General features: G+C 37.2%; 1 pseudogene; it reads left to right on the plus strand.

Moving 5' to 3' along the window:
• Positions 1–9,440: 9,440 nt before the first annotated feature.
• Positions 9,441–18,140, plus strand: part of LOC113360366 — a 30,795-nt pseudogene continuing 22,095 nt past the window's right edge.

Consider the following 18,140-nt stretch of genomic DNA (forward strand, 5'->3'; position numbering starts at 1 on the left):
TGAGCAACACAAAACTTAGATGAAAACAATAAAATAACCCTTTTGATTTGGGATAAGCAACCTCAGAATAATAAACAGATTTAAAGAAGAATTTGTATATTGATTGAATGTACTAAAGAAACTCGAGTTCTGAGTATTTATAACTAAACTAGCTTGTGTAGCAAGCAAAACTAATTAAAGAAAGTACGTAAACTAATTATAGGTTATCATAAAGTAATTGTTCTAAATAAGGAATGGTGTCCTGAGAAGGAACTGGCATTGCAACATCCCACCCCGCTTGAAAAATGGCTTGCCCTCAAGCCTGAAATTCAGGGAAACGAGCAACAAGTTCATCAACATCCTCCCAAGTGGCATCTTCCTCGGAGTGATTTTTCCACTGAACTAACCATTTGGTTCCAGCATAAGTTCCTTTTTTGTACATCTTTCGCTCCAAAATAAGATCTGGTTCCCATTTATCGTAGTCAATAACAGTGGGCAAAATTGGTTCAATAGTTGTAGCAGATCCCAGCTTAAGTTTAAGTTGAGAAACGTGAAACACTGGATGAATGCGACTAGCAGCTGGTAACTCTAGTTTATAAGCAACATGTCCAATCTTTTCCAAAACTCGAAATGGACCATAGAATTTTGGTGAAAGCTTAGAGAAAGACTGATTTGTTGCAGTTGTTTGTCTATAGGGTTACAGACGAAGATAGATAAAATCATTAACTTCAAAGGTTCTCTCTGTACGATGAGAATCTGCATAAGTTTTCATCCGAGTTTGAGCATCAGCTAGGTGAAATTTCAGAAGTTTCAGAGTATGATCTCTAGCTTTTAAATTGAGTTCTACATCATTGACAGTAGTAGATCCTGATAAATAAGCTGAGATTGTTGGAGGAGAACGACTATACAATGCTTCAAATGGACTCATCTTGATTGCTGAGTGATGACTTGTATTGTACCACCATTCTGCCCATGGAAGCCATTTGGAACAATCTTTTGGTTTGGTTCCAGCAAAACATCGTAAATAACACTCCAATGTTCTATTTGTCACTTATGTTTGCCCATCAGTTTGTGGGTGATATGCTGAACTTCTACACAACTGAGTGTTTTGTAATGCAAAGTAAGCTTCCCAAAAATTGCTCATGAATATTGGATCTCTATCACTTGGAATTGTCTTGGGCATACCATGTAGTCGTACCACTTCTTTTACAATAACATCATCAATGGTGCTGGAAGAATAAGGATGTGACAATGGTATAAAATGAGCATACTTAGTTAAACGATCTACAACAACCAAGATAAAGTTTTTTCTATTGGATTGGGAAATCCATCAATAAAGTTCATAGAAATATCTAACCAAGCATCTTCCGGTATGGGTAGAGGTTGTAAAAGTCCAGGAGGAGCTAAGGCTTATGACTCATTTCGTTGGCAAATATCACAGTGATTAATAAATTCTTTGATGGTTTGACTCATACCTTTTCAGTGAAAATTGAGCTGCAGGCGTTTGAATGTACGTAGAAATCCTGAATGACCACCAAGAGGAGGAGAATGAAACTCACGAAGTAATTTGGTACACCAAGCAGAGGAAGGAGCTACTACAATACGCCCCTTATAACGAAGAATACTATCATTATAAGAATATTTCGACTCCCCATCTGTAGACTGCTGAAGTTTGTTGATAAGAGCACCCAATTCAGCATCATTATGACATTCAGTAATGATTTCATTAATTCCCTCAAACACAGAAGCAGCGATTGATAGTAATTGAATATCAACTAATCTTGAAAGTGCATCTGCAGCTTTGTTTGAAGATCCACTCCGATAAATAATCTCATAGTCATAGCCAATGAGTTTAGATAACCATCTTTGTTGCTCAATAGAAGATAATATTTTCTCCAAGAAGTATTTTAAACTTCTATGATCTGTGTAAATTTTAAAGTGACGACCAAGTAAATAAGGTGTCCACTTTTTCACTGAAGATACAATAACTAACATCTCCTTATCATATATTAACAAGTTCAAGTTTTTTCCTGATAATGGTTTGCTATAAAATGCAATAGGTTTACCAGATTGCATTAGTACTCCTAAACCATTCCCAGAAGCATCACATTCCAAATAAAATTCTTTAGAAAAATCTGGCAATGCTAAGACAGGAGTAGTAGTTAAAGCCAATTTTAACTTGTTGAAAGCTTATGTAGCTTCATCATTCCAAGTAAAAGAATATTTCTTCAAGAGTTTAGTCAGTGCAGCACTAATTTTCCCATAGTCACGCACAAATTTGCGATAATATCCTGCTAAACCAAAGAATCCTCTGAGATCTTTAATTGTAGAAGGAATGGGCCAATGTGTAATGGCTGAAATGTTATCAGGTTTTACTGCAATCCCATCAGCTTAAACAATGTGACCCAGATAACTGATTGATGTCTTAGCAAATTCACACTTAGACTCTTTGAGAAATAACTTGTTTGTCCTGAGTAGTTGAAAAAAAGTTGTAAATGTTGGATATGTTATGACATGGAATTGCTATATATCAATGCATCATCAAAAAGGACAAGAACAAACTTGCGAAGATAAGGCCAAAATATATCATTCATTAAGCTCTGGAATGTTGGAGGGGCATTAGATAAACCAAACGACATTAGTAGAAATTCGTAATGGCCATCATGAGTCCTGAAAGCTGTTTTTCAATGTCTGATCAAAAACTCTTATATGATGATACCCAAAACGCATATCTACCTTTGAAAAAACTTTTTTACCATGTAGCTCATCGATCAATTCATCAACCACAGGAATGGGAAATCTATCTTTCACAGTAACCTTGTTTAATGCTCGACAATCAACACAAATATGCTAAGTACCATCTTTTTTACGTACCAACAATATTGGGGAAGAATAAGGTCTAGAGCTTTGTCTAATGAACTTTGTTGTCTGAAGTTCTTTCACTATTTTCTCAATTTTCTCTTTTTGAAAGTGAGGATATTGATATGGCCTAACATTAATAGGAGTAGTGTTTGGCAGTAGAGGAATATGATGATCATGTGATCTTGAAAGTGGTAAAGAAGTAGGGGTGCAAAAAATATCAGAAAAACTAGATAGAAGTTCTGAAATTTCAACATGTACCTGAAGTAGTTGTGAGAGAATAAGAAGTAGAAACCAATTGTAGAATAATACCCTGATGTTCACGTTGAATAAGTTTCTGCATTGAGATACTGTCGAGCAACATAACTGAAGTGGAGTTATTACCAATAAGAAGATAATCAGAATCATCATATTTGAATCGCATATGTAGTTTCGGAAAATCCCAACTAATATTTCCTAGAGTTCTTAACCAATGAACCCCAAAAACTGCATCACAACTACTGGCTGGTAAGAGAAAGAATTCCGTAGAGAAACTATAATCTTGTATTTTAACTGGAATATTTGCACAAGATCCTTGAGTCTCAAGAAATCCACCATTACCCACCATTACACGGATAGAAGTACCACCAGATTGATCAACAAAACCATATCTCTTAGCAATTGTTGGATGTAAGAAATTATGGGTGGATCCAGAATCGATGAGAAGTGTAATAACTTGGCCTTTAATATGTCCTTGAATTCTCATTGTGTTGGGAAAATGAGAACCCACAAGAGAATTTAATGAGATAGTAGTTTCGGGTTCTTTTGGACATGAAACATCAGTTGCAGATATTTCATTAATGAGTTCAACAACTTCTTCAGAGTCTTCTGGAGCACCTTCCAAAATAAGTAATTTAGGCTTTTCACATATATGACCTGGTTTGTAGAACTGATCACAGTTGAAACAAAGACCTTGATCTCTTATTGCACGTTGTTCTTCTACCGTTAATCTTTTAGCTCCAGGAGGAATCACATTTCTTCTATTTTGCGTACCAGCTGAACTAAGTACTTGTCTGAACGGATTTGGACGAACAAAAGTCTTTAAGGGAGAAGAATTTGATTGCAATACCTCTTCCTTCTTAATGGCTTTTTTGAAAGCTAAAGATAAAGTTGGAGGCTCAAGTAATTCAAAAACAGATCGTATTTCAGTTTTTAATGACCGTATAAAGAGATCAATAATATGTTCTTCAGGTAAATCAGTAACAAAATTCAAAATTTGTTCAAATTCTGCAATGTGTTCACGTACTGAACTAGTTTGAGACATCGTAGACAAGGCCATACGTGGATTGGAAAAAAATTTATCTGCAAAACGATCACAAATAAGTGAACAAAAGTGCAACCAAGTAGGAGCTATTACCTTTCCTTGAACCCATCTATACCAAGCGTTAGCTTCTCCTTTAAAGTGAGCAGTAGCAATGGATATTTTGTAAGCTTCACCAATATTATGGAGACTGAAGTATTGATTATCTTGAAAAATCCATCATGCTGGATCAGTACCATCAAAGGTAGGAAACTCCAAGTTAATGGGTGCTGCTCGAAGAGGGGAAGTATTGTCGGAGATGTTAAAGCCACCAGTGTGACCATGCACACCATTGTTGCCATGGTTACCGTTGCTAGTAGAATCCATAAAACCAGGTGGAATGGAGTTGAGAGGAAAACGTGCCAAGAGAATGGAAGTCATATTCCTGGCAATAGTGTCAGCAAGTGTTGTTGTGTCTTGCTTGTTTGCTTGTATCAGTGTAGTCATGTGTTTTTTATGATCTTCCAATAATAGAGCCATATTGGTTTTATTGGAATCCTGTAGCTTAGTAAACAAGGCATTCAGAGCCGCTGATGTAGAGTCTATTTCTTCTTCATGAGTATCTGCAATAACCTCCATAAACTTATTAACTGTCTTGTTTAAATTGTTCATAGTGGTGGTGATCTTGTTCACCCCTTCAGTGATTGTTATGATGAACAACGGTAGCGTTGAGAATAATCGAACCTGCTCTGGTTCCAGATGTTAGGGTTCTAACCTAACTAAGAGCTGAGCAACACAAAACTTAGACGAAAACAAGAAAATAACCCTTTTGATTTGGGGTAAGCAACCTCAGAATAATAAACAGATTTAAAGAAGAATTTTTATATTGATTGAATGTCCTAAACAAACTCGAGTTCTGAGTATTTACAACTAAACTAGCTTGTGTAGCAAGCAAAACTAATTAAAGAAAGTACGTAAACTAATTATAGGTTATCATAAATAGAGTAATTGTTCTAAATAATGAATGGTGTCTTGAGAAGGAACTGGCATTGCAACATCATCTTTATATTTTGGTCATTTCTTCTTCCACTTAGTGGATTTCTCATATTTTTTCCAAGTTCTTTGTTTATTTTCTGCCGGCTTTCTAGTTCGAAGTTTGAATTCGATTTCTAGATCTTGTTTAAGGAATTTTCCTGTAGTTGGCAAGGGATGAAAGACAGTAGAACATGGGCAACTCTTTAATTAACTTTTAAAAACTTTGAAATAACACAAAAGCATTAATCTAAATAGAACAAGATATCTGGGAATTTAAAAGAAAACATAAACGACCTTCAACTTAATTTCTAAAAACATAAAACATGGAAATATAAAACAATAACCGTTACTGGCTTCTTCCCCGTGGCGCTTCCTACTTTCTGGACTCTCTCAGTCTTCGTCTTCTGATTCGTCCACCATTATTAAGTCTTCTCCTTGGATTTGCTGATAGATTGCCGACTTCTCGTGTACATATGCATAATCCATTCTCGGAGGATATTCAGATAGGAACTAATTGGCAGTTACCGGAACTCCGATGGCCAATCTAGTCATTGATATCTTGCTTTCCCAACCTTTTTTTCTCTTCTATGGTTAAATTGCATAGTGCCAACCTCTGTGCTTGTGTAGAATACAAGAAAGCTTCTTTTTGACAGACTGCACATCGATAATACTGCATTCGATGTATTTTCCCTTCCTGACATCGTATTACCTTAGTCGACAAAATTGGCGCCCCTAAAGGAATTCTAAAGTGATTACAAGCATTTCTTCTATTTTCCTTTGCTCCTCTCTCTATCTTCTCTGTTTTGGTCCTTATCGGTACCAGATTGTGGCTTTTATAGCATAGGTCACCACTTGGGTTTCTCATTGCATTTACATCCTTTAAAGCTCTTCGTTTTTTTTAGATAATCACAGACGCCTTATCTTCTTGTAATCTTCAACCTCTCAGAAATTTTTTGATTAGTGGCCTTTATGCATTAATAAGATGCAGGCTAACCTAGACAATACATGGTTTTTCTGCATTAATAAGATACAGGCTAACCTAGACAATACATGGAAATCCAATTGATTTAGACTCCTATCTGTTTAGTCTTTGTAGTTGCAGGAAATCCTAAAACACACCCCTTGTAATAATTTGTAGATCTAAACTTAAAAATGATGATAAGAATGCTAAAATTGTAAAGAGACACAAGGTTTACGTGGTTCGATCAATTTGATCTACATCCACGGGGTTAGGTTTTACTATGATTATTTGTAATTACATCTTGATTACATGGAGACTACATTAATGAGTATTTGAAGCTCTAGGTTCTTGAAGGAGGAAGAAGAAGGAGATAATAATAATACAACCAATCTACTTTCTCTATCCACAGAATGTATCCTCTCTTAAACTGTGTCTCTTTTTTTGATTATCTATCTCCTTTCTCTCTCTTGCCTTTCTCTTTATATAGGTGTTTACAATGTGGATGACAGCTAATATACAACTAACATTTCCCCTAATTTCGGATCTGGATTGCGGTATTTTCGCAAGCTTACAAATGTAACATTCACAACATTCCTAATTTTCGCAAGATCATCACACTTTTCTCATGTTTAAATTGATGTCATCTGTTATGTCGTTTCTGAAATCATCTGGCGATGTCTTCGCGATGTGTTGTTAATAATTTCGCAAGCATATTCTTCTGTGAGAGATTCTGATCCTACATCTTGCTTCTTTTTTCTTGAATATTGCTTTAAAAGCGATCTTTAAGAAAAAATCCACCTTGTTGTAGTTGTTGGAGGAACGAGCGAAAGAATATCGGACTTGAAAAGTACGTACTTGCCTCTATTCTTTTGTGAAGTTCTGGAACGTTGCGAAGTAAGTAAGAAGTATCAACCCTTGAAGTATGCGAAGTATGAAGTATCCTTGATGAAGTATAAAAAGTAATTAATCCTCGAAATATAAGAAGAACTCTGCGAAGTAAATAAGAAGTATTTGTCCTTGAATAATAAGTATTGCCTCTATTCGTGCGAAATTATTACTCCATTTTTGGTGAGGATTCTTATTGTTCATTAGCGAACGTCCACTTTGGGAATGATTATTGACGAGGAGATAAAGAACATAAAATGTTTTCTTGGTAATCCATAGTTGCCTCTGTTCTTTATCTATTAGGGTAGAATCCTTGAGAAAATATTGAATGTGCGAATTGTTTCCTTATTCTTATCTTTGCATCTGTCTCATGTTTTGTGCTCATGCAATAGTATAATCTCTTCAAGTTGCTTATAATTGTGCGAAATAATTGAGCGAGATAATCACATCATTCGGAAGAATCATATTCTGCGAAATTCTGACACATTCTACGAAATTTTGAATCATTCTGCGAAATTCTGAATCATTATGTGAAGTTCTGAATAATCTTGCGAAATTCTTGAATAATCCTGTGAATTCTGAATAATCCTGAATAATTCTGCTAAATTCTACGATATTATTGCGAAATTCTGCAATATTATTCCGTACAGTTTTGTACTTACGCGAATATAATGCTTATGTAATGATTATGTTATGAAATGTGTATGCGATGTTTATGCCATGAAATGCTTATGCAATGCTTTTATGATGCGAGTATGATGCTTGTATGATGAGAATGCTTATCTATTGCAATGTATAGTTAATGTATAGGACTAGAATCTCGCACAAAATAATATGCTTGCGAAATTATTAACAACACATTGCGAAGACATCGCAGGATGATTTCAGAAACGACATAACAGATGACATCAATTTAAACATGAGAAAAGTGTGATGATCTTGCGAAAATTAGGAATGTTGCGAATGTTACATTTGTAAGCTTGCGAAAATACCGCAAGCCAGATCCGAAATTAGGGGAAATGTTAGCTGTACATTAGCTGTCATCCACTATGTAGACACCTATATAAAGAGAAAGGCAAGAGAGAGAGAGGAGATAGATAATCAGAAAGAGAGACACACTTTAGGAGAGGATACATTCTGTAGAGAGAGAAAGTAGAATTGGTTGTATTATTATTATCTCCTTCTTCTTCCTCCTTCAAGAACCTAGAGCTCCAAATACTCATTAATGGAGTCTCCATGTAATCAAGATGTAATTACAAATAATCATAGTAAAACCTAACCCCGTGGATGTAGATCAAATTGATCGAACCACGTAAACCTTGTGTCTCTTTACAATTTTAGCATTCTTATCATCATTTTTAAGTTTAGATCTACAAATTATTACAAGGGGTGTGTTGTAGGATTTCCTGCAACTACAGTCTCTTCGCCTTGGAACATCACGACCTACAAACTCTTCTAGGGTACCTTTATCCTACCTTATAGCTTTTATTTTCCTCAAACTTAGTAAGCGTATGAATTTAGTCAAACTTTATTAGCATTTAATTCCTGCTGCTATTGATCTCTATCGTGTATTTCATTGTCTCTGATTAGAGTGTCTCTATTTTGTCTAATCCTAGGAATTTAATGAACCATGTATCCTCTCTGCTTGATTTATTCTATCCTTTTGTTGTCGTATTTTGATTGGCCGAGGTTTAATCTAAATTAGATCTTCCATTTTTTTAAGGTGAGTATTTCGAGAAATCTTAGCTACTGGAATAAAGTAGATAGTATATTAATTCATAGTTACGTTGATCCTCTTGTTCTTCAATGCCCCATATATCTCTTCTTCCTCCTCTCCGGCGGTTTTGCTATACTATCTTCTTTTGATTCTTGGATCCCTATTTCTTATTCAGTTTGAGTAGTTATAACTTATATAAGCACCTCAATGGTCTTTCTGTAGCTCAGAGATATGCAAATTACATGAATATTGGTATTCTACCAACTCCCCCAGCTTTAATGAGAGAATTTGGTATTAAAGACAACAACATTCTGGCTAGAATTTTCTCGACCGAAGTTTATAAAACTGAAGATATAAGAGGAGTACTGCGTCACTTTTAGGGTCTTAATATAGGTTTTCAAATCCGTGAAATTGATCCAAATTTGTTCATCATTACTTTTCGTACGACTGATGATCTAAAATGGATAGATTTAAATGGTCTATGGTACCCTTATGGTAATGTTTTATCCGCTATATCTGCTTTCCCATGTATGCAAATATCAACTGACGTTGTTAAGGTAATCCCACTTTGGGCTAGTATCTCGAACACAAGACATGAACACAGAGTAGGAGAACGCATTGGTTTAATTGCTAGTAGGGTAGGGGAAGTTAGTCGAGTAGAAAAGGGAAGCTTTGATTGCGAACCAAGAGTCGTGGTTTGGGTTAACATTGAAAAACCACTAGTTATGAAGCTTCTAGTTAAGGTGGAACAATACCCTGAAAGAGAGCTAACTTTCACGTATCACAATATCCCATCCAAATTCTGTTCACATTGCCACCGTTTTGGACATAATATCATTCAATGTGCCATTCTTCAGCATAGGACTTTGGAGGATATCTATGACATCTCTATGCATTCTACGGGTCCGGCAGACGACATCTTTTGGATGGATAATACACCTATCCAGATATGGAACCCTCAAGACAACACTGATGCTCATGACAACATGGAGTCTGTAGAACAATTTTTGGCTATCCCAGGAAATAGAGAAACATTGTATGAGTTATTTATATAAGAGCATCCCACTGTTGAGCAAACTAGTATTATTCCAGCAGTTACTGATCGTAACTACGAGGTGTTGGGTCCGGTAACTTATGATGAAGATATGTCGTTAGCCTCAAGCTCCATCTTAGGAAAGAGAACGTTCCCATTTAACCTGCCTGAAAACTTTATCCCTCTGCATGGTTCTAATTCTGAGTCAGCTGGATCGGATAACTCAGAGACTCACGAGTTATCAACTCAATGGTACAGATTGAAAACATCCTGGAACAAGATAATGCGCTAGAACAGGTCCCTGCCAATCCTAATAGTCCTAGGCTAGAACCAGAACCTCTCTTAGTTAATCAAAGATTGTCTTTCTCATCTCCCCCTTTTGAAGATGCACAGGAAAATCTAACTTCTCCAATCTCTTCTGAATCAATTGCGTCGTCCATTTTTGCATCTCATGATAGCTCTAGTCTGCATCCATTGTATACATCAGCTGCATCCCCCAAAACTCAGCCTAAATCTGCATTCAAATTGTCGGTCCCGGATTTTCCATCTTCTTCATCGTCTGAAGGGCTCCGAATCTTGGTTACGGATTCAGACAACTTTCTTAATATTGATCAATATGGTTCTAATCTCAAAGAGCAAAATCATGCAAGAAATGCTTATTTACCAGTTCCTTTCATTCTAGATTCCCCATCTGAGCAAATGGTCGAAATTCAGGTAAACCTATACTTCTGCATTTATCTCTTTTTTAAATAGATATATTTGCTGCTCAATTCAATCTGCCATGATAATTTTACTACTTACCTAGTCTCACATCTAAGATTCAATCTTTTATCTTAATTTGTAGTTTTGATGATCTAATAATCAACATGAAAATTATAGCATGGAACGTGCAGGGGTGTGGGAAACCCTTTTACCCAAAACCATCTAAATCAATTGATTAATGGTGATAAGCCTGAAATCCTATTTCTTTCTGAAACTAAATCTAAGAAACAATTAATGAAGAATCTTTTAAAAGATTATCCCAATACACATATTGTAGATCCTATAGGATTAGCTGGTGGTTTAGCATTAAGATGGGTAGATGGATTCTCCTTTGAAATAGTTCAATGGAACTTAAAAATGATTAATATCCTTATGCAAACTAATGCTGAATATAAGAAATGGTTGTTAACTTGCTTTTATGGTAGCCCTTATCCTTCTAATAGAAATCTATCATGGGATTTCCTTACTGACATCTCTGAACAAGTAGATAAACACTCTTTGCCATGGGTTCTGCTAGGGGACCTTAACATGATTTTCAGTCAGGAAGACGAAATCGGGGGATTACCCTTTAAGAAAACTGATAGTGAATATTATCAAAATATTTGTCTAAAGCTGGCCTTTTAGATTTAGGATTTAAAGCTTATGACTTTACTTGGAATAATCACAGAGAGGATGTGGCTAAATATTCAAGAGAGACTTGACAGAGCTGTAGCTAACATAGAATGTGATACTAATTTCCCAAATGCTGAACTCACCCATCTTGTGGATCTGACCACTGCCCTATAGCCTTAAACTTAGATACAACTTTTACCAAAATTTCTTACACTTTTAAATTCTATGACACTTGGAAAAAAGAAAGCTCTTGTGTCCAAACTATTAAAGAGTCTCGGGACCATGTTATTAGGGAGAACCCTACTAATTCTTTAATTTTGAACCTTCAATATTTGCAAACCAATTTAGATTTTTGGAAGAAAAACATTTTTGGTCTACCTTCTAAAGAAATCAAAAGAATCTTGTCTCAAATTGATAACCTGAATAATTCCAGTTTTGTGTACAAAAAAGAAGATAAAATTAAGGATAAGCTCTCTCAATTAGAAAACCTGTATGTGATAGGTGCCAAATATTGCATTATTTCTTATCATTTCATTGGCACTTATCCCATTTTGCATACCATTAGTTAGCCTTTTACAATGAATTATGTATTTTACTCTCCTCAAGGATAAATACTTAATATTGCTTAATTTTGCATTTTTAGGTACCAAATAAAGGCTAGATGAGTTGCGGAGCCAAAAGAGCAAAGACACGGGAAAAAGCCGGCAGAAACTCTAGCGGAAAAGAAGTGCAGAATGTGGTATGGAAGACTCAAGGATAGAAGTGGGCTTAAAAAGGAAGAAATTGTTCTTAAAGAAGAAGTGGGCTCAAGATTGTCTAAGCCCAAACCCATTTCCTAAATCCTGAAATCCAAACCCAAACCCGTTTTTCCCTTCAGCCATCAGATTGGATCCACTCCATCATCCAACGGTCGCTTCATCAGAGTTCATCGAGCTTTGATGTTCCTGTCTAACATCATAGCACCTAACTCCATCTTGGACCGTCATTTTTGATGTATCTCACATCCAACGGTCGATCCACACCCATTTCTATCGCGCCGTTGGATCACTCCATCACCTTTTCATCCTACGGATTCCCCTCACTAATCATCAAAACTTGATATCCCGTCTAACACCTAAGCACCTAATACCTATACCCCCAAACAAACAACCCCTAGCCAAACCTAATCGAGTTCTTCTTCCACCTTTTCCCCTCTCCACTGCTACACCCATGTCCGCCACCAACTCCGTCGCTGCCACCACCATAACTCCCACCAAAAGCCATCATGGCTTCCAACAACCAAAACCCATCACCCATATCACGTTCTATATCTTTCTCAACGACTAATTTTGCATATTTTCACGCCACTGAACCCTAGGAGTGAAGTTGGTGAAATTGGTTGATGAGCTAGACAAATTGGAGGCATGGGTAGCATCAGGAGAAGAAATAGATGCATGGGTCGAAGCTCTCAAGTGTTTTCAGAGATTAGGTATGAATTAATTTCAATTTTTATGAAACCCTAAATTCACTGTTTTGGGAATTTTGGGGGGAAACTCATGTAAACTATAAATAGATGCTTTGGGTGTTTGTATTGGGAAGGCTTGGACGAGTCAAGTACCAAATACTTGAGTTCTCAATAAAAATTTCATCTTATTTTCTTGTCCTGTTTTTGGAGAATTCTCCATGTTGTTCACAACTGCTAGTAACATGCTAGGAGATGTGTTCATGTTCTAAGCTTCATAGCTAGGGTTTAGATGAAACCCTTAACCTTAATTCTAGGCTGTTTATGTTTATTTCTTTTGTTCCTGCTATGCTTTACTGTCCAGGAAAGATTTAACCTAGTGTTCAACATATTACTTTCACCTTGAATGTCAAGCATCCTAGGTAGTTAGAATCATTCTATGTTGTACTTCACTTGTATTCAATTGAATGTTATTTATCTTTGATTAGGTGTTCTTTAAGAAGACAATTAATGCTATGACTTAATATATTAGTTGATGTTAAATTGTTCATCTAAGGAGCTAGAATAGTTTCAATAGCTAAACATTCTAGTATAGGTTAAGTGGTGAATTTAAAAACCCTAGTTCCCTTTTATCAAGTCTTTATACCCTCAGTTCAACCATCTTTATTGTTGTTTCAACCCAAAATACTCTTCTGTCACTGTTTAGAGTCATACTTTAGTAGAGAACAAAGAAATAACATATTTTGCATCCTCCAAGTCCCTGTGGACTTCCCCTTACTTGCACACTAGCTGCTCTTGGCCTTGTGCACTTGCAAGTATCAATTGAGCATAGTTTAGGATCTCTTTCTATATCTATCAAGTTCTTGGCGCCGCTGCCAGGGACTCGGTAGCGGTGTTGTGTTCTTTTTTTGTTTTTTTTTCTTGCATTCTCATCCATCTTAGCTTCATTCTTGCATCTTACATGCTGTTCTTGATGTCTTGTTCTTGCTTCCTGTACTTGCTGTTACATCTTGCAACCTCAGCTTGCATCCATCTTAGCTGTGAATCTCCTATCTTGTATTTGCACTCTTGTTTTCTTGCAGTTGCACTGACCTGCAGCCCTTGCTGCTGTTGCATTGCCCTGGTTCTGCTCCTGGTGTAGCTTCTCCTTGCTGATGCTTCTAGGCCCTGCCTTATTGAGATGCTGCTAGTGGTGTTGAGAAGCTGCTGGGCTAGAAGTCCTCTGCTGGGCTGTGCAAGCCTGTTGAGCTGTGGTCTTGTGAGCTGCTGGGCCTGTTACTGAAGGGCTTGTGCTATTGAGCTGCTGCTGAGAACCATCAAATCCCAACTGGGTTTCCCTCCAAAAAGGTAAGCCTAACCTTTTAGCTAAGCCCAACTGGGCCTCATTAAAATTTATTGGGTTTGTAATTAAGTGTTTATATTTGGGCTTGTAATAATTTTTATTTTTATTTTTTTCTGTGGGCTTGTAATTTAATTTAGACTGTGGGCTCCTAGCTTTAAAAAAAAAAAAAAACTCTTGTTAGGCTTCAAATTTTTGAGCCCAATCCAACTTCACCCAACTAGGCCCATCTCTCAAACAACCCAACTGGGCCTCATTTAAACCAAATTTTGGGCTCCTCTCCTTTTCATTAAAATCAAATTTTGCTCTCAATTCAAAACCAAATTTTGAAACCCAACAAAACAAAACTTTCTAAAAACCCTTTTAAAACCAAATTGTGGGCTTTGTTTTCTCCATTATATGTAGGCTTGTTATTTCATGATTAATTTGGGATATGATTGTAACATTTAGAGACCAATCAAATAGACTAATTAGAGTCAATCCAGTAGACCCAATTGACATACCCACAACTTCTGAGGAAAACACACCGGACCAACCTGAGACAATGGGAGAACCCCGTACTCTCAAGGATTACATGTACCCCACAAGGGCAAGCCAGCCCTCCTGTATTGTTTTTCCAGAAGCTAATGGTCATTATGAGCTAAAATCAAGCACAATACAAATGCTTACTGTGTTTAGAGGAGTCGACAATGAAAACCCTTACTATCACGTGAGAGAATTTGAGGAGATATGTGGAACTATACGTTTCACTCAAATGTCCGACGAGACCCTAAAGTTAAGGCTATTTCCTTTCTCTTTGAAGGAAAAATCCAAGGCCTGGCTGTATGCTTTACAGCCACAATCCATCATGACATGGGACGACCTCACAAAGGAGTTTTTCAAAAAATTCTTCCCAAATCACAAGACTGCGACAATTCGTCAAAGTCTGAATAACTTTGTACACTTGGAGGGTGAAACCTTAGCTAGATACCTGGAGATATTCAATGAATTATTGCTCCAATGTCCCCACCATGGTTTTGAAAAATGGAGACTTGTGCAAATTTTGTATGAGGGTCTAGATGTGTCCACCCGAACAACTGTAGAGTCAATGTGCAATGGGCTATTCGTAAACAAAACTGCTGATGCGTCTTGAGACTTCTTAATTGAAGTAGCTGAGAAGACTCAACAGTGGGAATCCATTCGTGAACCCAGGAAGACTACACCTGTAGCTAAGGTTCATAGGATTGAGTCAGATTTTGAGGGAAGTGCAAAAATCGCATCATTAATTAGGAGAATAGAAGAGTTGGAGATGCAGAAAAATATCAAACCTTCTAACACTACTCTCCGTGAACATGTCGAAATGTCCGTATGTGCTGCTTGTCATGATCCCGACCATCAAATCAGTAACTGCCCAGATTTGCTTGCACTCCAGGAATCTAGGCTTGAGCAAGTACACGCTATGTTTCAAAAACAAGAGTATAACCCCTATTCTCATACCTACAATCCAGGATGGATAAACCACCCAAATTTTTCATGGTCCAATGGCCCTGCTCAAGGAGGACCATCTCAACCCAATCAATGCTATCAAAACAATCAAGGCTATCAATACCCTAGAAATCCTCAGCAACAGTCGTACCCTCAATACACTGCTGAAAAGAAATTGTCTAGCATTGAAGAGAGTATCAATCAGTTGACCCAACATCTGCTGAAAAATGAGAAAGCGACTGATCAACGAGTCTCAGCTCTGGAACTACATATAGGTCAAATTTTCGATACACTGAACACAAGAGAAAAGAGTAAACTTCCTAGCCAACCCCAACAAAATCCAAAGAGAATATTTCAAGCAGGCACATCATCTCGCGATGAAACCTCACCCGATCAAGTCCATTCCATCACCACTCTCCGAAGTGGTAAAATTGTTGAGAACAATATAGGCACGCCACAAACAAATGAATCTGAGCCAAACTTAGCACTGCCTACACCACCAAAGGAAACCTCCAGTTTAGAAAAAGAGTCCGAGCACATTAGTGAAGCCGACAATCCCACTGCTGTGAATGTCCCTTTACCTCCTAATGCTCATGTTGCTCCATATCCTCAGAGGTTAGTTCATCAACAGAAAAGCACCCACTACAATGAGATGTTAGAAATGTTCAAAAGAGTCAACATCAACATTACTTTTCTTGAGGCAATTAAGCAAATCCCTGCATATGCCAAATTCCTCAAAGACTTGTGTAATCAAAAACGCAAGCTTAATGTGCACAAACGTGCTTTCTTAGATGAACAGGTGAGTTCCATCATTCTGAACAAAACTCCACCCAAGTTTAAGGACCCAGGTTGTCCAACAATTTCTTGCACTATAGGAAAACACACGGTCAGTAGATCTTTATTAGATCTAGGTGCAAGTGTGAACCTTCTGCCATATTCTGTTTATGAGCAGTTAGGTCTTGGAGAGTTGAAACCAACACCCATAACTCTCCAATTGGCAGACCGATCCGTCAAAGTTCCTCTTGGGGTGGCAGAAGATGTTTTGATTAAGGTTGAAAAATTCTACTTTCCTGTAGACTTCATTGGCTTAGACACTCAACCTGTACAAAACCCAGACTGTCACATTCCTGTCATTTTAGGACGTCATTTCTTGGCAACGTCCAATGCGATCATCAGTTTCCGTAATGGAGTGTTGAAACTGTCTTTTGGAAACATGACTGTAGAATTGAATGCGTTTAATGTTAGTCAACATCATGTGAGTCCTGATGATGAAGATGTACATGAGATTAATATGATGGAGAGTTTGATACAAGATTCACTGACTAGCATTTTATCAATAGATACCTTGCAAGCATGTCTGGAAGAAGTTAACTTGGAGTTGTATGATGATAAATACATTGGTGAAGTCCAATCTTTGCTCGAATCTGTACCTCATATGGACATCACTGAATGACAAACTAAAGTGGAACAACTCCCACTTTCTGAGAAGTCTGTTATATCTTCGGATGAGTCTCCTAAGGCCAAACAGGAATTGAAACCATTACCTGATACTTTGAAGTATGCATTTATAGGTCCTTCTGATACCTTACATGTTATCATTTCTTCACGATTAAACATAGAACAGGAAAACAAGCTTTTAGCAGTACTTAAGGAGTAGAAAGAAGCCTTAGGATGGACCATCTCAGATCTGAAAGGAATAAGTCCTACCATTTGCATGCACCACATTAATCTTGAAGAGAATGCCAAACCATCTAGGGAAATGCAAAGAAGACTTAATCCTAACATGAGAGATGTTGTTAAGAGTGAGATCTTGAAACTACTTGATGCAGGTATCATATATCCGATTTCAGATAGTAAATGGGTGAGTCCCATTCAAGTTGTGCCTAAGAAGTCAGGCATTACTGTAGTTCAGAACGAAAAGAATGAGTTAGTCCCTTCACGTACAACCACAGGATGGCGAGTATGTATCGACTACAGGAAGTTGAACACAGTAACAAGAAAATATCACTTCTCCCTTCCCTTCATAGACCAAATGCTAGAACGTGTGTCTGGACACAGTCACTACTGTTTTCTAGATGGCTTTTCCGGTTATAACCAAATTCACATTGCACCGGAATATCAGGAAAAAACTACATTCACGTGTCCATTTGAGACATTTGCCTTTAGATGTATGCCCTTCGAGCTGTGTAATGCACCTGCTACTTTTCAGGGTTGCATGATGAGCATTTTTTCAGACATGATAGATAGTTTTCTCGAGATCTTTATGGATGATTTCTCTGTGTTTGGTTCCTCTTTTGACGAATGTTTGGACCGTCTTGTCCTTGTGCTATCTAGATGTAAACAAAGGAGTCTGATTTTAAATTGGGAAAAATGTCATTTTATGGTGAACTCCGGCATAGTTCTAGGACACATCGTCTCAGAAAAAGGAATTGAAGTAGATAAAGCTAAAGTCGACCTCATTCAACATTTACCACAACCCCACTCTGTGAAGGGGATTCGATCATTTCTAGGTCACGCTGGTTTTTACCGGCGATTCATCAAAAACTTTAGCCAAATCTCAAGACCTCTGTGTAATCTACTTGCAAAAGATGTTGTCTTTAACTTCGATGCTGCTTGTGTGAAGGCGTGGGAAGAACTCAAGACTCTCCTTAACTCAGCTCCTATTGTCCAACCACCCGACTGGAAACTACCATTCGAACTCATGTGTGATGCCTCTGATTATGCCATTGGCGCTGTTTTAGGACAGCGCGTTGATAGACTACCATATGTGATAT

This window comes from Papaver somniferum, chromosome 3 (assembly GCF_003573695.1).
Source record: "Papaver somniferum cultivar HN1 chromosome 3, ASM357369v1, whole genome shotgun sequence".
In the NCBI taxonomy this organism is placed as follows: Eukaryota; Viridiplantae; Streptophyta; class Magnoliopsida; order Ranunculales; family Papaveraceae; genus Papaver; species Papaver somniferum.